Source organism: Branchiostoma lanceolatum, chromosome 3 (genome assembly GCF_035083965.1).
Source record: "Branchiostoma lanceolatum isolate klBraLanc5 chromosome 3, klBraLanc5.hap2, whole genome shotgun sequence".
NCBI lineage: Eukaryota > Metazoa > Chordata > Leptocardii > Amphioxiformes > Branchiostomatidae > Branchiostoma > Branchiostoma lanceolatum.
In genome coordinates, this window is record NC_089724.1 from 22,027,577 (window position 1) to 22,048,776 (window position 21,200).

At 41.2% G+C, this 21,200-nt stretch overlaps 1 long non-coding RNA gene across 4 annotated transcripts; it reads right to left on the reverse strand.

Moving 5' to 3' along the window:
- Window positions 1-2,096: 2,096 nt before the first annotated feature.
- LOC136431049 (uncharacterized) lies at window positions 2,097-15,824 on the reverse strand. Of its 4 annotated transcripts, XR_010754972.1 has the most exons (7): window positions 14,704-15,823; window positions 13,863-13,969; window positions 11,713-11,834; window positions 9,664-11,368; window positions 5,435-7,148; window positions 5,144-5,208; window positions 2,097-3,278 (listed from the first exon to the last, which is right to left on the reverse strand). It is a non-coding gene; the product is annotated as an uncharacterized lncRNA (long non-coding RNA). The 4 variants fall into 4 exon arrangements; XR_010754970.1 differs by having other exon boundaries at window positions 5,435-11,368; window positions 14,704-15,824; XR_010754971.1 differs by having other exon boundaries at window positions 5,140-5,208; window positions 5,435-11,368; window positions 14,704-15,824.
- Between the last annotated feature and the right edge of the window lie 5,376 nt (window positions 15,825-21,200).

Sequence of the window (21,200 nt, forward strand, 5' to 3'; positions counted from 1 at the left end):
ATACAATCTACCTAAATCATAACCTCCTTGACTAAGGTAATACAACCTTAGGCCACATTCGCTCTGAATTCAACTGACACGATAATCACCCCTTCCTTATGTTTGCCCTCTGCCCTCGTATCCAACAGGAGCAATCTGCCTCTTAAAAATCACGGCCGTGTCATGTCCAGAACGTGAGATATCACAACCGGACGTTCCGCTGCAGGGCCGTAAAATAACGATAGAAGGCAATTTTCGTACTTGACCTACATTTTTCCGACACCTACCAAATACTAGTATCATAAAGATCCATTGACAACTTCCAAGCCCCCCACCCCCTCTAACACACACACACACAAACGGTGCCGATAACGTAATCTTGCTGATGGTAAAAACGTAATCATACCAAGTGGTCTAGCAACTGACGGTTGATTCAAATCCTGCGTGATGTGTTTCGTTATCAATTTATGTAACTGTTACTTCAAAGTGGTCTGATACCAAGTAATTTCCTTGAGAGTTACATCAAATCACTTGCCTTTCAAGTAGTGTCCCCAGCTATAAATAAACATAGACCCACACTTTGTTTTGCATTGCATTACCGTTCCAACACGTCAGCACCTGTCAATAACCTGTCGTTATCAAACATGAAATTTACAAGTTGTATCAAGTTTCTATTATCAATCTTGAATATGATGATTTCATTAGATTAACGTAAGACACGGAGATAGCTGTACATACTGAACCTGACAAATGTAGTCCTCCTCTACAGTACAGGCGTCTCACCTGTTACGTATGGGGATTGATATCTGGTGTAAGTTTGACGTTTCTACACTGTCCTACAATGGCAATAGTGCAGAAGATGTGTGGGTGGTTGGGAGTTCGCTTACTTGCTTGCGCCTGTGTTTCCCTGTCTACCTTCTGCCTGTCCCTCACGGCTAATGTAAAGTTGGCGGTCTAACAAGTCCTTTTTTCGGTTCGATAACAAGGCTGCACGGCGATGCGTCAAAACTAGAGTCGATGTCATTGCCATGACGGCGTTTGGATTTCGACCGCGATTTAGCTGTCGTTAACGACAACACTTACCTTACATCGCAACCGATCATAACACTGCAACCGACATCGCTATCTTTACATATCGCAGCAATCGAGTCTTTACATCGCAATCGAGTCCTTACATCACATTCGAGTCGCTACATCGCAACCGAGGCCTTGACACCGCAATCGAGTTCTTAAATCGCAATCGAGTTTTAAAACAGCAGTCGAGTATTTAAAACAACAGTCGAGTTTTTAAAACAGCAACCGAACCTTAAAAAAACGGTCGAGGATTAACTCCACGGGAGCCTAATTACATGTAGCACCTCGTTCACTTCACACCTTCTTAACACCTAATGGTTATAGGCCACCGGAGGGCGCAAATAATCGACTATAGTTAGGCACATCTCCGTTAATTGGACACATTAGCCTTTTTTAATGTTATAATTTACGAACGCAAAGTAGAGTCAAACCTGGATTCCGCAACCACTCAAAGGACTTAAGTTAGGAGGGGACAGGATGGGGTTAACTATATAAACATGGATGAACTCTTAAAATACGTACGTCGGAACTTAACCTGCGTCGGAACTGAAACTTCGTTGGGGCTTTACACTGCGTCGGGCTTTTAACCTGCGAGGATTAACTCCTTATCTTAAACTGCGTAGAGGATTAACTCAACGGGGACCTCTTTCACACCTACATACAGAGATGTGTATTGATACCAATGATACACTGGACGTGTCGTGTCTACTAGACCTGACTTAGGTCACCTTGAATATCAACCTATCGGGCCGAGAGGGGGAAGGGCATTTGTATTTATACAACTTAAAACGACTAACCGTTGTCTATCCCAAGCTTTGATGTATGTTTGCCCGTATCTAGTTACTAAAGTGAGAATCAAGGAAATGCAGCAAGAGACTCATTCAATCAGAAATAGACCCTTCAATAAATACAAAGCACGTCAGATGACATACAAATCTTTGAAGCACATACATACACATACATACTGTATATTTCATAACCTCTGTAAGGATAAACAACGCATCACTTGTTTCCACGCATTAACCATAACTATACAAAACTGATTACAGTCGTACTGATTTAATTTCTTTGTTCTTAGACTATTTAGGAAAACAAAGTTAAACGGACATACAACTGGGAGAAACTGGTAAGACAAAATAAGAAAACAGTTTATTTATTTATTTATTTATTTCATCTTGAGACTCCTGGGTAGCCCAAACAGCTAGGATACCTGATTTCCATTGGGGCCCAGTATAATATATGCACAGGCAATAATCACAATACGTGTTACAGCTTGGCAGTAGAACGGAAGCGGACAACATACAATGGGTACAAATAAAATCTGGTGCGTCAAAATCAAAAATCCATAAATCAAAGTTTGATAGACCCATTTACGACCACATCAAATATATCATTTCTATGGACAACACATTTTGGGAAACTGTAGAAACTAGGAAGACAAGGACAATATGCAATTGAAAAGCAATGGAGTGAGCAAATTTTTGAAGGAAAAAACAACAAATTGTTGTGTCCTAATATACAAACACTTTGATGATAGAGTACGTAAGAGTTGTGCCAGAGATTGCTTTATGAGGTACTTTTGAGCCTTTTCTATATTTCTGTAGTACATGTCTTTGTGTTTGTGCACCAATGTTCAGCAGTGATTGATTTATAATTTTTCTGAATGTTTGGCAAATCCTGTCATAAAGCTTCTGAACCCATTCATTTTAAAGCCTTGATGGGCACAGATTAGAGGAATTGGTGTGTCATATGAACATCAGACACTGGAAAATGATCTTGTGATTGGATTAATAAACAAAACTATCAGCTTGTAGTGAATTATGTGTTCCATTAGAATCTTCCACATAAAATACAGATCTGTCGCTTAATCTTATCTCATTAAATTTAGACTTCAAGCTTCACATTTGTGTCATGCTAAAAGTGTAACTACATTACTGGCAGCACTCTTCTCAACTCCTTCAAAAATCTGGATTAGATTGGTAGTTGATAGACTTTCAATCTGCAGTTGGTCTCCTTTGGTTTTCAACTAAAGGCCTGATTATACCTTCTTGTGATTGGAACCTGTAAACAGGAGAATATAGCATTTCCCCCCCTCCAACCTCTACTTGGAGAGTAGTCTTGAGTTAAGTCATGATCTCCCTTACAACCTCTGCTTGAAGAGTAGTCTTCTCAGGCTCACATCCCAACAGGAAATCCCTCAGCTTAGGTCCTTCATACCACTGACACTGCAAACACAAGCGTAAAATACATAAATGAATGTGCTTTAAAAAAGGATTAATTTCTTATGAATCTAGAATCAGAAATCTTAATTTGCATGTTGATCAAGATACTACTCAGTTCCGTATCTGTATCTGTACAGTCAGTATAACCACTCGTAAGCGTAACACACCAGCTTCGCAGGTACATGCTGGGCATCAGCTATAGATACAGTACAGACAGATGCATGTATACATGCATATAGGCAACCCCAGAAAAAAACAGAAGCAGGTGTGATTTGTAATAGACCACATCTTTATAAATACAAAATCAACCAAGTTGGTAAAAATTATTTACAGATGAACAAATAAATGAACCATTTATAATCCAGGAATTGAGTAGTGCCCCTTCATGCAGACCCATGGGGTGTGATGTATGATGGGAATCATCCCTTAAGTACTGGTTCTTATGGGATAATTGCTGAAGTTCCAGGTCAATTTTTGGGCCAAGGCAATAGAAGACTTAAGTTGTTAAAGGGTGGAAATTGATGAATAAATATTCACACAAACACTATAAACATTATTTTCAACATCAGACTAGATATCCTAAGAGCGCATTTTTGGAAGGGCCTTTTTTTCAAGTCTTTAAAAGTATGGGTATCAATGGGATGTTTGACTAAGATGAATGTCTAATTTTGACCCAAAGCAAGTGGAAAAAACATTTACTAAGGCTATAGTTTGACAAACAAGTATCCAGAAACACATTGAAAATGTAATTTTTAATTCAAGTCAAGTCGCCAAGTTGAAGTTTGTCCAAGGTTGTTCACGATATAACATGTAACACCTGGTTAGAGCTGTATACCTAAACAAATTCTAGGTACAGGTACACAGGTTTAGGTACAGGTCTGGCCCTGAACTACTAATGTTCAAGTAATGGTTGATTAAAGGACAAAAACAACCGATAACAACATAATGTTTAATTCTGATAGACACGGGCCTATTACATGGCATCTATAATGACCATCACCCTCACCAATAGTCAGCTATGACTCCAGTATTGAAATAAAGATGAAAATTTGACTCAGGCACATTTAAAGCTCAATCTGTGCTACAGTACAGTACACTTCAGTACACTGCCACGGTAATTCATGGTGATTCTATCTGTCAAAGTTGCCTTCCACTGATCTGTAATCCTCAGGCTTGACCTGATTTAGTACCAGTACAGCACAGGTACACCAGGATGGCTACCAGGCAAAACTATAAATATACAATTCATTTCATTTTTGAGGGGATTTGAGGGTAAAGGAGCTTTCCGTAGTGCTCGTAGTTCGTGGCTCAAACAATTTTTCAGTTTATTTGTTAGTTTGAACCTTTATTTATTCATGAAAAGCTCAAATAGGTCTGCAGACTGCAATTACAAAACACAATTATTCGCAGGGTCATGATTTTGCCAACTGCAGGAATTTGAAGATTTACTGTTAGCAGTGTTCTCACCAGAATTTTTTCACAGCATAGGGGTCAGGTACAGAAGGCCAACTTTAGCGGTGCAAGTCATGCGTGGAGTGCTGAAGACATGACCAGAGTAGGGAGTCTGGCATGTTCCCCCGGAAAATTTGTAAATTCATGACCCAATGAGACATTATTACAAGCATTTTGAGGGATAAATTTTGTGAAGTAGAGTTTTTTCCTCTGTCACAGCCTCATTCTAAAGCCAAATATGAACTTTTTATAAGATTTATGAAGGGTCACAAGGTTTGTCCCAGAAAGAAACACCCCTATGCTGGTTGAAACACAGCATAGGGGTCCAGATCACAGCATAGGGGGTCCAAATCACAGCATAGGGGGCCCCTATGCTGAAAAGGCCTGGCGAGAACACTGGTTAGTAAGTTACCTACACTGGACAGACTGCTGATATCTGAGCTGCTGTCTCTGCCATGGCTCCTCTTCTTCTTCACATGTCCTACACACAAGAAATTCAACAATAATACAGAATTATACACATGTACACATGTATTCTTCATTCAGTTGTCAATCTATCAAGTTCACATTCAATACTGTACTGTACTCCCAAACAATTGTGGAACATGCTTTACGAAAGGTGCATTAACCCATTGATCTGAACAAACTGGTAAGTCTTGCGTGGATGGTGTGCTTCTAAATACAAACCATGCCTTCAGCAGTATTACCTGATGCTGTCAATATCCTCTCCAAGCCTGACAACGATGAACGCTCTCCTTGTTGGTGGTTCACCCTGTTCAAAGACACATGAACACATTATCAAGGTCTCATTCATGAGTTTTTTCGCCCCATAGCTATAAAACATGTTTTACATATGGGCGCGTTCGTAATGAAGCTATAGAAAATGCACCAAGGTCATTCATTCTATGTTGAGCACATGTACCCTACATCATGTAATAAAATTGGCAACAGTTTCACTACATACAATCTCTTTTTATAGCAATTACACACTGCACTTAGCTACTAGTACACCCCCCAAAAGGCACTTTCCAGCTGAAAGCGCACGACCGCATCCCCGACAATGCCTGGCTGTGGACGTCCGACATCGCGCATGGCTGCCAAACTTTACCTGCTAATTTCTTCAGTTACAAACAAGCTTTTATCAGTTTGATGCTTGAGATCAGTTGGGCTGGCTAAAAGGGAATTTTCCCACCAATCTAAACACACGTTCATGCAGTCGTTAATATTTTGGGGTACATATTCTTTTAGGGTACCCACTCGGAGTAATACAGGAATGAGACCTTAATGTCCGATGAGAAAGGGTGTACACCAACCATCTATCCTTGTGTCACTGTCCCCTTATGTCGTTTGGCTGGCAAAAAAAAATGTTCATTAGCAAAAGAACCAGAGAATCTGCACAGTTGACAGAAAGTTATTCATTAGAATGTGCAATTCGCTTGTACCTGCTGAGATGGGAAAAACCATTCATCAAAACAATAGAAGCCAAATACCCGTGTATTCTTGGAGGGGGGGGGAAATCATTAATTAGGACAATATAAACCAAAAACCGGTTACTGCTCAGAGGAAAAAAAACATTCAAAAGAATAATAGAAGCCAAACACATGTGTCTGCTATAGGAAAAAAAATCCTTTATCAGCACATGCAGCCAAACACGTGTGTGAGGGTGTGTCTGCTCAGAGGAAAAAAATCATTCATCAGTAGAACAGAAATAAAATACCCATGTCTGCTAAGAGGGAAAGAATCATTCATCAGAATAATAGAAGCCAAACACCTGTATCTGCTAAGAGGAAAAAAATCATTTTATCAGAATAATAGAAGCCAAACACATGTATCTGCTGAGAGGGAAAAAAATCATTCATCAGAATAATAGAAGCCAAACACCTGTGTCTGCTGAGAGGGAAAAAGTCATTCATCAGAATAATAGAAGCCAAACACCTGTATCTGCTGAGAGGAAAAAAATGATTCATCAGAATAGTAGAAGCCAAACACCTGTGTCTGCTAAGAGGAAAAAATCATTCATCACAATAATAGAAGCCAAACACATGTATCTGCTGAGAGGAAAAAAATCATTCATCAGAATAATAGAAGGCAAACACCTGTGTCTGCTAAGAGGAAAAAAAAAACATTCATCACAATAATAGAAGCCAAACACCTGTGTCTGCTGAGAGGGAAAAATATCATCATCAGAATAATAGAAGCCAAATACCTGTATCTGGTGAGAGGAAAAAAAATGATTCATCAGAATAATAGAAGCCAAACACCTGTGTCTGCTAAGAGGAAAAAATCATTCATCAGAATAATAGAAGCCAAACACCTTTGTCTGATGAGAGGGAAAAAATGAGTCATCAGAATAATAGAAGCCAAACACCTGTGTCTGCTAAGAGGAAAAAATGATTCATCAGAAAAATAGAAGCCAAACACCTGTGTCTGCTAAGAGGACAAAATGATTCATCAGAAAAATAGAAGCCAAACACCTGTGTCTGATGAGAGGGAAAAAGTCATCATCAGAATAATAGAAGCCAAATACCTGTGTCTGCTAAGAAAAAAATAATAATTTATGAGTCTAAGAACAATAGATTAGACAAATACCTGTATCTGCATGGAGGGAAAAAATCATTTATCATTATATGCAGCCAAACATCTGTGTCTGCTCAGAGGAAAAAATCATTCATCAGAATAATAGAAGCCTGTACTAGTATTTGCTTGGAGGAATGAAATCATTCATCAGTAGAACAGAAAGCAAATACCTGTGTCCGTTCAAATAAAAAAATCATTCTTCAGAATAATAGAAGCCAAATACCTGTATCTACTTGGAGGAATAAAATAATGTATCATTACATGCAGCCAAACATGTGTCTGCTCAGAGAAAAAAATCATTCATCAATAGAACAGAAAGCAAATACCTGTGTGTGCTCAAAGTAATAAAATCATTCATCAGATTAATAGAAGCCAAATACCTGTATCTGCTTGGAGGAATAAAATGATTTATCATTACATGCAGCCAAATACCCAGGTCTGCTCAGAGGAAAATAAAATAAAAATAGATTAGCCAAATACCAGTATCTGCTTGGAGGATAAAAATAATCGATATTATTATTACATGCAGCCAAACATACATGTATGTTTCCTTGGAGGAAAAAAATCATTCATCAGAACATAAAAAACTAAATACCTGTATGTGTCTGCTAAGACAGGAAAAAATCATTAATTACAACATTAGAAACAAAAAAACATGTACCTGCTCAGAGTAAAAATCATTCATCAGAATAATAGAAGCCAAATACCTGTGTCTGCTCAGAGGAAATATTATTCGTCAGAAAATGCAGTCAAACACCTACGTCTGCTCAGGGGGTAACAAATCATTTATTCAATCATGCATCCAAACACCCAAGTAATCAGAACAGCCAGAGTGTAGTGAGTTTGAATAGCTAAAAGTGATCAGAATGGCCAGACTACATAGGATGATACAAGTGAGTAAGAGGTGCTAAGATTGGCCAGGGTGCAGTCAGAGGTGCTTAGAATGGCTGAGCACATTGAGGTACAAGTGCTTGGAATGGCTAGAGTGACTTACAGGTGCTTAAAGTGGCTGGAATGACTTACAGGTGCTTAGAATGACTTGAGTGACAGGTGCTTAGAGTGACTGGTGTGGCTTACAGGTGCTTAGAGTGGCTAGTGCAGTGACTTACATGTTCTAAGAATGGCTGGAGTGACAGGTGCTTAGAGTGGCTGGAGTGGAGTGCCTTACAGGTGCTTAGAGTGGCTGGAGTGGCTTACAGCTGCAGGTGCTTTGAAAGGCTGGAGTGAAGTGACTTATAGATGCTTAGAGTTGCTGGAGTGGCGTTGTAAAGAAAATGGACATTTTCACTGAACTTTAACTTCACAGAACGGATGTGTGAAGAAATTTTCAATAATCACAACAGATTTTCCATGATGATGATAAGTTCACAATACAGAGATGACAGTGATAACAGGGAACATAGAGTTACGGTGAAAGAAACAAGAATTACAGTAGTTTGAAGTAAATCACAAATGATAAACAGTTTTCAGTAAATCCTGTGAAAGGGGTTCATTGAGGGAAAAGTGTCACTTAACTTAAGGAATGCCAAGTTCTTGGGCCCAGTCTTGTGTCAGGAAAATGCTGAGTTGCTGCATTTGAGAATTTCCCATGTTGGTATCCCTTCTGTTGATAGGGAGCTAGCAGTCTCTTCTCTTGGAGTGGCTCCACTGCTTTTCCTCTAGAATTCAATGTAAATGCTAGATAAATGTAAGGAAAAGGACAAATCTAAACTTCTAGACCAGATTGTAAAAGACACAGGATTAAGCTTACCCGCTGCAGACGCTATGGCTTACTATTATGAACCATGTAACTTGTAGAAACCAGACAGAGAGAAGCAAGGGGTCAGCCTCTGGTCTAGTTACGTAGGAAGCATGGTAGGAAGGTAGACAATTTTGTTTATTTCTTTAGTTTCTATTCCTATCATGTTCCACTAAGGAATAATAGCATGTTATCATGCAGACAAGCTCTTCATTTCCAAAATGTATACATATGTTAGTAATCTCCTTTCATTACATTTGTTGTACTTTAAGTATGACAACGAAAATCCCATCTTCTCATGGCCAGTCTCAGTTCTGCCCAGGTCTGAAAAATATTCTGTCATTTTTCCTCACATCTGGCACTGATATGATAGACTCCTTTCCAAACTATGGCACCATTTTGAATCTGCTCTTGCGAGAGCACAATTTGGCGCAAGTGCACATGATTTCACACGGGAGCAGAAAGCAAATACTTGTGTCTGCTCAAAGAAAAAAATGATTCATTAGAATAATAGAGGCCAAATGCCTGTATCTGCTTGGAGGAATAAAATTATTTATCATTACATGCTGCCAAACACCTGTGTCTGCTAAGAGAAAAAAAACTCATTCATCAGAATAATACCTGTGTCTGCTGAGAGGGAAAATATCATTCATCAGAATAATAGATTAGCCAAGGTATCTGCTTGGAGGATAAAAAAATCAATATCATCATTACATGTAGCCAAACATATGTTTCTGCTTGGAGGAAAAAAAATATTGTTCATCAGAAGAACAATAGAAACTAAATACCTGTGTCTGGTAAGATGGGAAAAATTATCTAATAGAACATTAGAAACCAAAAACCCGTAACTCCTCAGAGTAAAAACATCATTCATCAGAATAATAGAAGCCAAACACCTGTGTTTGCTTGGAGGAAAGATCATTTGTCATAACATGCATACAAACACCTACGTCTGCTCAGGGGCTAACAAATCATTTATTCGATCATGCATCCAAACACCCAAGTAATCAGAACAGCCAGAGTGTAGTGAGTTTGAATAGCTAAAAGTGATCAGAATGGCCAGACTACATAGGATGATACAAGTGAGTAAGAGGTGCTAAGATTGGCCTGGGTGCAGTCAGAGGTGCTTAGAATGGCTGAGCACATTGAGGTACAAGTGCTTGGAATGGCTAGAGTGACTTACAGGTGCTTAGAGTGACTGGTGTGGCTTACAGGTGCTTAGAGTGATTGGAGCGACTTACAGGTGCTTAGAATGGCTAGAGTGACTTACAGGTGCTTAGAGTGACTGGTGTGGCTTACAGGTGCTTAGAGTGATTGGAGCGACTTACAGGTGCTTAGAATGGCTGGAGTGACTTACAGGTGCTTAGAATGGCTGGAGTGACTTACAGGTGCTTAGAGTGGCTGGAGTGCAGTGACAGGTGTAAAACGAGTAGGGGCATGCCCTGGTGTGCGATGGTCCAAATCCTTCTGTCTGGAGTTGGTGATTCACTACAAATCACCCAGATGGAGGCCTGGCGAAACCCCGTCTCGTATCAGCCATACGTTTATTAACACCATTCACCCGGACGGGCTCCCTTGGAAATCAGTTACATAGTAACTGAAGGGACCACCCTAAAGATTAATGATACTGGTGCTTAAAGTGACTGGATTGCAGTGACGTACAAGTGCTTAGAGTGGCTGAGGGACTTACATGTGCTTAGAGTGGCTGTATCGACTTACAGGTGCTTACAATGGTTGGACTGACTTACAGGTGCTTACAATGGCTGGAGTGACTTACAGGTGCTTAGAGTGGCTGATGTGATTTACATGTGCTTAGACTGCTGGAGTGTAGGGACTTACAGGTGCTTAGAATGGCTTGAGTGCAGTGAATTGGAAGTGCTCAGTATGGTAAGAGTGCAGTTACTGTAATTCACTTTATCTTCACGGTAGCAAAATTTCAGGGTGTAAGGAAAATGGACATTTTCACTGAACTTTAACTTCACAGAACGGACGTGTGAAGGAATAATAAATAATCACAACAGGTTTTCCATAATGATTATAAGTTCACAATACAGAGGTGACAATAATAACAGTGAACATAAAGTAACAGTGAAAGAAACAAAAATTACAGTAGTTTTATGTTAATTACAAATGATAAAAAGTCCTGAGAAAGGGGTTCATTGAGGGAAAAGTGTCACTTAACTTAAGGAATGCCAAGTTCTTTGGCCCAGTCTTGTGTCAGGAAAATGCTGAGTTGCTGCATTTGAGAATTTCCCATGTTGGTATCCCTTCTGTTGATAGGGAAGCTAGCAGTCTCTTCTCTTGGAGTGGCTCCACTGCTTTTCCTCTAGAATGCAATGTAAATGCTAGATAAATGTAAGGAAAAGGACAAATCTAAACTTCTAGACCAGATTGTAAAAGACACAGGATTAAGCTTACCCGCTGCAGACGCTATGGCTTACTATTATGAACCATGTAACTTGTAGAAACCAGACAGAGAGAAGCAAGGGGCCAGCCTCTGGTCTAGTAACGTAGGAAGGTAGACAATTTTGTTTATTTCTTTAGCTTCTATTCCTATCATGTTCCACTAAGGAATAATAGCATGTTATCATGCAGAAAAGCTCCTCATTTCCAAAATGTATACATTTGTATAATGTTAGTTATCTCCTTCACCCAAATTTCATTACATACTGTTGCAGCTGCTACCACAGGTGTGTCAAGTCGTCCATCCCCATCACCGGAGATGATGTCCGCCTGGTGGATTTGGACAATAACTGCAGGGCCGCGCTGCAGGCTGCCTCTCCTCTCTGTATCTATAGTAAAACAAGATGGGTTGGCAAATATTGAATCTTTGAGACATCTGGAAAATATGAGGAAAACATTCCATACATGTGATATCACCGTCATATGTGCTGTTAGTTTAAGCATCAGCGCCAATGCTTGCCTGTGTTAGTACCAGTACCCCAAGCACAGGGACAGAGGGACCCCTCCACCCACAAATGCTTGCCTGTGTTAGTACCTTAACCCCAAGCCCAGGGACTGAGGGACCCCTCCACCAATGCTTGCCTGTGTTAGTACCTTAACCCCAAGCCCAGGGACTGAGGGACCCCTCCACCAATGCTTGCCTGTGTTAGTACCTACCCCAAGCCCAGGGACTGAGGGACCCCTCCACCAATGCTTGCCTGTGTTAGTTGGAATTATTTCTTCTGCTAAGTAGAATATTCCTTTACTTATGCTACCGGCAAATATGCGGGAACACTAACCGTGTTCGAGACAGACTGACCAAACATTTAAACACCCCCGTCCCAGCTGGAGCCTCTCCTCTCCTTGGAGAGTACTGACTACAGTACTAGTAGTTTGTAGTCGTTCCATGGTTTGATCGAAATTTACATTGTCCCAATGTCAACTGAGATAGACTCTTTGAGTAGGGGACAATTCAATTCACAAATCTGTGACAATTTTGAGACAATTGGAAAATTTTGTCTGTCCCGTCATTGTAGAACTTCATCCAGCATGTTTTCTAAGACAAACTTCAGCCTACAAAGTGCCGTTGAGCCGTACAAAGAGGCATGAACAGTCCTTCTTCCCCAGAACTCTAAATTTGATGCAACAATAAGCCAAAAGGTTACATTGATTGCCATCATCGCTATATCTGTTAATGTTTTAGCTTAGTATTTGCACGATGATCGCCAACAAGATTTTATATATCTAATGTGACTATGGTAAGCGTGCTTCAAAGAGATTTTACTTATCTATTGTGACCGTGTCAATTGTGATTTGCCTCTGTGTAGTTTTGATGGTTCATTTTCTTATCTAATGGTGACTTGTTGTTTGTGTAAATTTGCAACGCAATTCAGGTTTACAAAAAACCTGCGAAGTTGTAAATACTGAATAAAGTTTCAACTTTGGACTAGCTCAAGATAGCCATATATATTTGATACTCAAGTAGCCTTTTTTTCTCGGGAAACTTATGGGCCTGGCATGGGGGCTACAAATTCATAAAATCCAGTGGGGTGATGTTGGAATACTTACTAGTAGTAGTCGGCTGTCCCTTTGTGGGTAGAAGTAACATTTCAGGATGTTTCATTTCTAGTAAACATTGATATAAAAGTAAAACAGTCCCTTTATAGCAACATAGGAAGGGTGATGGATTGAAGTATTATATTTGCTGTCAAATGTGGTTTTTCTAGTTTGTCTGCTGAACAGAAACACAACACAATGGGTGGTCATGTCAGTGGGTGTGAAAACTCCCTAACTGCAGATGCCAGGTTTCCTTTTGTTTTGGTAAGGTTTATGACACTTGACACAAGCGTTGACTTGTTTGGCTGTTTTCTGTATTTTCCCTACAAAATTTCTCATCAACAACAGGGCATTAACCTTACATTAACCAACGGTTCACATCAAAGATAACAAACAAAAAACAAGTCGCTGTGAACAAAATTACTCAGAATATACAACAACAACAGAATAGAGAGATGCTCATTTCTCTGTTGTCTTGTCAAGATCCCCCACAGCCTCTACTAGTTTAGAACAAGGAGGAAGATTACTTTACCCGCTTTTTTTTCAACATGGCCAGGAGGTTTCAGAGAATAGTATCTGAAGAGCCATGACATACATTTCTTTATTGGTTCTCATTTTCTTCAGATATCTTTTCAAAGCAGGGTATTTACAAGCTGAGCCATCGACTTGTTAGATAAAAACTAATAGCATTGGTATATATGTAGCTGATATAGTAGATGGGACCATTATTTTGGCGCAACACAACAACCTCAAAATATAGGGTTTTATCATACAACTGAATGCGGTTTTGATGTATTTTGAAATATCAGTTTTGTACATACCTGTAAACAGCTGTCACAGAAGCCTGGCTGTGAGTCTAGAACATTCCAACCTTTCCGTTTCACCCCCACAAATTATCTGGAGATAAGGCACACATGGCGCTTGTGACCTGTACAAGACAGAAGATGTAAAGGTTACACATTCAGGTTCTCACTAAACAAAAACTTCAAGGTTTGGAACAGGTTTTATATCCGCCTAAGATAATGCATGCTGTCTGTGTGATGTGAGGTCTAACGGACAAAATACATATATCTCTTTGTTTGTTTTATGACCTACTAGTATGCAAGGCAGCAGTTGTATCATCAGTACTATCTATTCAAAAATCCTTGCTCAAGTTGGTCTAATTTTCGTCTCATATATATGATGCGTCATGGCGCCGAGGCGACTTTACCAGGCTCCGCGGATCGCTGGGAAAATAGTAGAAATCGGCCAAATAGAGTGAAAAGTATGCCAAGGGTACTCGGTACGGGTGGTACTCCGCTATACTGGGAAGCTCCGTGGGTCGCCTATTGAGCTTCCCTTGGCATACTTTTCACTCTATTTGCCGATTTCTACTATTTTCCTAGCGATCCGCGGAGCCTGGTAGAGGCTAGCGGCGACTGTTGGAGGGCTTTTTTTAGTCTTGCAGTCTTATACATTAGCAGTAAAAAAAGCCCTCCAATAGTCGCCGCGGCTATCATGGCGCCGGGCCATGTTTCTTTGACTTGAATAACAGTTCACAGTTACAGTTAGTTCAGTTAGGGAGGCAGTTAGTTACCCCTCAGCGATACCCCTCCAGGGGTTGTTAGAGGGTATCACAAAGAAAGAAAGAAAGTTACGAGCAAAACATAAACATAAACTTACCGTCAGATAGGAGCTGTGGCGATACAACGTGCATTCCCTGTCGCGTCGGTTCCTAACATGCCACGACATGTGCTCGTGTGCATGTTTGTGTGACGAACGGTTTTCACACCTCGCGCCAGTGGACATGAAAGGTCGGGGGTCACCCTCGTTCCCAGGACTCCACGTAACCAGGGAGCTGGAGTAACCTCAGTTTAGCTTCAGATATTAGACATATGGTCTGAATAGAGTATATTGAGTCTTCATGTGGGATCTTGACGACGCTTTAAAGGTAAATTCACCATGATGGAAACATCTAACTATGGTAATAAAAATCTGTGAGAGTTTCGAGAACGAGTTCATCGGATTGTTCCATTGTATTCATGGGGAGTCTATCAAAACTAATCAGCAAAGAACCTGATCCGGACGCTAAAGTTGTTGTCTTGTAACATTTTGGCACTTTCCAAACAGAAGTTAATGGCGGAAGATTCTTACCTTCTTGTCATGTACCCCAAGGGGGGCTGCGGACGCAAAATGGGGCATATGAAAAAAGGTATATAATCTTCCCCACCAACATCTGCTTGGAAAGTAAGTTTTTGGCTATTTGCCCTGCTTTCGAGACCTAACGTAGCGCAAGGTACCACTCCAGTTATGGTGCGCTACCAATTGTGGTCCACTTTGGGTCTTGCGATGTGTATTTTGCTAAAGGTAGTTTTCATGAGCAATAAAGAACGTCATAAATATGATCCTTAGTCATGCCTCTCCTTATACAAAGCAATGAATTAGGTTTACGTCCAGCGACAAAACAGAATAAACTCCTGAACCTGTAACAGCAAGTTACCAAGAAGCGTCGCGGTGGCGCAGTCCTGGGTTCAAATCCGGGGTCCCCTGATTTGTCTCGTTGACGTTGTGCCCTTGGGAAAGGCACTTTACACGACTTTCCCCACTTTACACGACTTTCCCCACTCAGGTGAAAATTAGTACCCTAAGTTAAGCCCCGGTTACACATAGCCGAACATGGCCTCCCGACTCTCTCTCGACCATGGTTAGAGTGATTCGGGGGCTAGGTGGGCTGGTGTTCGGCTGAGTCGGCTGGCATTCGGCTGAGTCGGCTGGTGTTCGGCTGTACCAGCCGAATGTTTTGAAAATTTCAAAACATTCGGCTCTGCAGATGGACGGAGGGTCTGGAATGATCTGGAATGGGTTGGCTGGTGTTCGGCACGGTCGGCTAGTGTTCGGCTGGTCACGGTTCGGGAGTAATTCAGCAGTAAAATTGGAATCTTAACCACGCTATAACCACTGCTGAATAACTCTCAACAAGGTTGTAGATAAATTTCTGCTAACTCATTCCCAACCAAACTGACTACTACCAGAACATGGGCGAATCACCCCCTTCACACGACCATAAATAGAGAAGAAAGCTAAAAGCCTTTGAACGCGATCCGAATTTGATCTCTTTAATAGTGATGTTAACAACATAGAAGAATGGATTATTTTGATTAAAAAGGAAAATCACCCCTCTTTTAAAAGTCGCTGAATATGTCCATTTCAATTCGTGAGAGGGTTAGCGACCGGTCGGGAGGTAGTCAGGAAAGATTCGGCTAGAGGTCGGGTTGGTTGGTAGTAGGTTAGAAAGCCTTCGGGGTTCAGTCAGTTACTGGTTAGGAGATGGTTGGGACATGCTCGGCGCATGTTCGGCTCAAGTTCGGCGCCAAAAATAGGCGTGGCCTAAAAACTGGTCACACAACTTCCGAACTACCGCCGACCTGGGTCGGCTAGCGTTCGGGAGCCATGTATGTTCGGCTATGTGTAACCGGGGCTTCAAGCTTTTAAGGACGTCCCTCGGATAGGACGTTAAATGGAGGTCCCGTGTTTGAGGATTTCTTTGAGGAGAGCTGACAAAGTAGCTGACATTAAACCTTTCTTTCACATTCAAGCTACTACTTAAGCTATGGCGATGCGAGATTTGAAAGTCTTAAGTCCCCCTCTCACTGAGCTGCGGCACTGTGGCGGTAGCGTGTGAATGGCTGCCGCCGCACTGCCGTGCACAAACCTAGCTTGGCGCACCGTCCTAGTGACGTCCCAGTGTCGTTCCAGTGCCGGTCCACTACCGCCAGCGTGCCAGTTAAAATAGCGAATTTTTTTTTTAATTTAAAAAAAAAAACGCAAGTGGCAAAGTGCTGCGCGCACGACGGGAGCTTGCCGGGAGCTTACCGGGAGCTCACCGCGGCCAAAAGACCAAGGGTGTAAAAATTGATATGTCAGTACTTTTTACCTTGCGCCTCCTGGGTGTCCTAACCCAGACAAGGGGCTGTCCTAGGTGTTTTTAAATATTCATCTTGTATTCGTTGTCTGTTCCAGTACAATAAAGATGATTTTAACTCTCTCTACTATAACATGTTACCTATGTTGCACCAAGTGTCATTAGTGAAAGTCCAGTTATCGTTTGACATCCATTTGTAATGCACTTGTATGATTTTACATTGTAGTATTTTGATTCATTGACAGCACTGCGATTTCTGATTAATTGACTACCATCAAACTACAATCGGTCCATCTCCCTAGCTATTGATCTGTTTAAGAGTTTGGTTCAACCCATTTTACTGCATTGTAGTGAGGTTGAGGATTGTAGCTGTAAATGTTCTGATCTAGTCATTGGAATATTGTTTAATCCCACTGAAAATTAGATCTATGCATTGTACATTTATTCCAGTACGGAAGTTGATAGAATGCGAGTTAGTCGCTTTGGAAAGAAATCAGACCCCTCGTCTACCTGTACTCGACCTGATCTTGTGCCATTCAAGAAATACAGTGATAAACTGAACTTGATATACCAGTCAGACACAGCTGTATCGCAAATTGTACTCAATGTTTCGCCGTAAGGGATGAATTAAGAGAATTCCTATTGATCGTTGACAGTCAAACACAGTTGATTAGATACTCTCGCTAAGCTTAAGATTGAATTAGTTATCTTCTGACACGATTACTTTTAAAAAAACACGACACTTCAGTCGAAGAAGAACATTACTGGGTTATTCACGTTCAGGATATACTATGTTGACATGTTTGACTTAACCCCGCAGTTAATGCCAACCGTTTTGGAAATACATTTAAAGAACGTCTGGAAGACACGATTCTCCCTGGCTGGAGGGAACCACTTAGAAATATCAGTGGGCTCTCACTGGGCTGCGGCACCGCGGTGGCACTGCGGCGGCACTGCGGCGGCAGCTCATGACGGCACCGTCGCTAAAGTTTTTCACCAATTTTCATTTGCACTTTCACTGACGTGCGGCGCATGTGAAGCCCAGATGAGCAAGTTATTGAATTTATTGAATGAACTTTATTGCTAGACAAACGTACATGGTGCAATGTAGGGCAGTAAACCATCATTACATCATCATCTCACAGCAATAATCACATCGACTTTAAGAAAGCCTTTGATACTGTACATAGAGGAAAAATGTTGAAGATTAAGGTATTCCTGACCAACTGGTGGAAGCCATAGCCAGCATGTACCAGGACACAAAGGCAAAAGTCATCTCCCCTGATGGTGAAACTGAACTCTTTGAGTTGTATGCAGGGGTGCTACAGGGACACACTAGCTCCATATCAGGCTGTTTGTGATTGTTGTTGATCTGCAATGGATGTCCCTTGAATACAGAAGAACAACGTCCAGACTTTGCATGATGTACAAAATGACTAATAAACCTGTAGACGTACAGACTGATAAGTATCTAATGCCAGCTCAGAAGAGGACTAGAAATCGCCATGCTTTTAAGTACCAGAGTTATCAGCCAAGGATTGATGTGTTCAAAAATTCGCATTTTCCGAGAACCATAGTAGAATGGAACTCGTTGTCATCAAGTACTGTAGGAGCATCTTCACTAAGTAGCTTTAAGGAACGGTTGCAGTCAGATATGCAAAGACTAGGTGTAACAGACCGTTCGGTATAACATAACCAGCTGCTGTCGCGCCGCGTGCCTGCGAAGCTGGTGTGTTGCGCCTAATGGCGGTACCGGCTATATAGATACAGATTCAGATACAGACTATGCACTGAGGACGGATATTGACGGTAGAGAGGAGGTCTACAGATAGAAAGGAGGAGGAGCAGAAGAGTTGGCCCGAAGACAGTTCCTGATTTGGATTTCGCTGATGACATTGCGTTAATATCAGAGGCAATTCAACAAGCTCAGCAACTGCTTGGGTGTGTGGAGAGCTCAGTGGGCAAGGTTGGTCTCTGCATGAACGCTGGCAAAACAAAGTTTATGCCCTTTAACATTCCAACCCCTTACTGCCTCAAGACAAGCGATGGTACTGCCTTGGAGGAGGTAAAAGTCCAGAATGGAAAGTACAGCAAGGGACAAGGCAGCAGCCTGGCAGGCTTGTAACAAGATGAAGAAGGTTTGGAGATCAACTCTCTCACACAAGTTGAAAGTGAGGCTCTTCCTGAGGGAGCTTCGGGAGTAAGCCTCAAGCGTCAAACCTCTGCACGTAAAAGAACCCAATACACTTATCGAGAAGAGTAGGGGTGACCCGGTGTGCTTGGCCAAAAAACGCGAGCCGCAGCGAAGCCGCATTGCACTACCACTAGCTGCTTGAAAAAGCATTGCACTTCACCTCAATTGAGGATGACTGATTTACTTTTACATGGACAGTTACCTCCAAGTTAGAAAAGCAGTTGGATGGGTGTTACACGAGGCTTCTGAGAACAACGCTCAACATCCACTGGACACAACACATTACCAACAAAGACTTGTATGCTGGCCTACCAAAGCTGACCGATAAGATCAGGACAAGGAGGTTGAAGTTCGACAGACACTGCCTCAGGAGCAAGGAAGAAGTAGCTGACCTGGTACTCTGGATTCCCAAGCATGAGAAAAGGAGGCCAGGAAGACCCGCAGCAACCTTTATAGACACTCTCAAGAAAGACACCGGCATTGAAGTGGATAGTTTGCTCCAGGCGATAAAGGACCAAAACACTTGGGCTGCCATCTCGACTCGTGACTGGAAGGTCTCGACATAAGTAAGTAAGCAAGTAAGCACATCATCATTATCATTACATCATCGTCATTACATTATCATCATTACATCATTTAGAGCAAGGCTAATCAATTCTACAACTAGAGTTCAGCGATCCCATAGCTTCGCCGAATGGTGTTAACTTGTATGAAAGATGTGTGTTTGGGGGGGGGGGGGGTGCTCTCCAACCTGCATTGCTTTGGTTTTGTTGCCGCTAATTCTCAGACCTACTTTGGCTGAATTTGTCTCTGTGTTGATGGTCATATCTTGGAGAATTTGATGGGACTCGGCTGTTAAGGTAATGTCGTCTGCAAAGTCAAGATCGGTCAGACGACTACTTCCTTTCCAGACTAGGCCAAAGTTTGGGTTGTCCATGGCTTTACACATAACATAATCTATGGTGATAATGAACAACAGAGGGGATAGAACACACCCGTCTTACTGCAGTGACTATATCAAAGCTGTCAGTATAGCTGAGTCGACCTTCACACAACAACTTGATCCCTCGTAAGATGTCTGTGAACCTTTTATGTGTACCATATGTTCTGAGTACTGATTCTGAGTACTGATTCTCAGTATTGATTCTCTGTGTATACTATCGAATGCTTTTTTAAAGTCAATAAAGTTTAAGGATATTGGTTTTCGGAACTTAAGACTCTGTTCAATAATGTTTCGTAATGTGAATATTTGATCACTGCAGGACCTGTTGGGTCGGAAAACAGCCTGTTCCTCCCTGAGTTTTCTGTCTGTTGCACTTCTCAGCCTGTTTAGCGGGACAGTACAGAACACTTTGCCTAGTATCGATATCAAAATAACTAATACGCAAATACAACTGTAATGACAAAACCATATGACACAGAAAAACTGAACAACATGGAGACTTGTCAAAAGTACATGATTGAAGTACAAAACTTATTAAACAAATCATGTCCGTATTTACATAATCGATTTATCAATCGGTTTTCCTCTCTATGTCACAGTTCCCAGTTCATATGCCTTAAAGCGCCATTGACATTGTGAAAAGCACTGCCCACATGTTGACCCAAAGCCTGTCACTGTCCATATGTGTCCTCGTATATTGGTCGTCATCCCAAAAATAGCACATTGAAAGGGAATTTCAACTTTTCCTCATTAATCATGTAAAAGACGGACCTGATTTCGTATATAATGATTAAAAAGATAAATAACGTCTATAATGGTGTCTACATCGGGAGGTCAGGATCTCCTCAAACATGGGACCTCCATTTAACGTCCTATCAGAGTGACGTCCCTAACCGAAGCTAGGTACTCGTTTTCACCTGATGAGTGAAGTGAGAAAAATGTCCAGTAATGTGCCTCTCCCAGGGGCACAACGTCAACGAGACAAATCCGGGAACAATGTGTGCTGATTCTCAATTTTGTTATTCTATATAGATATATTATTTTTAAAAATTAATGAAAAAAATAGATAGATAGATAGACAGATAGATAGATAGATAGATAGATAGATACATAGATGGATA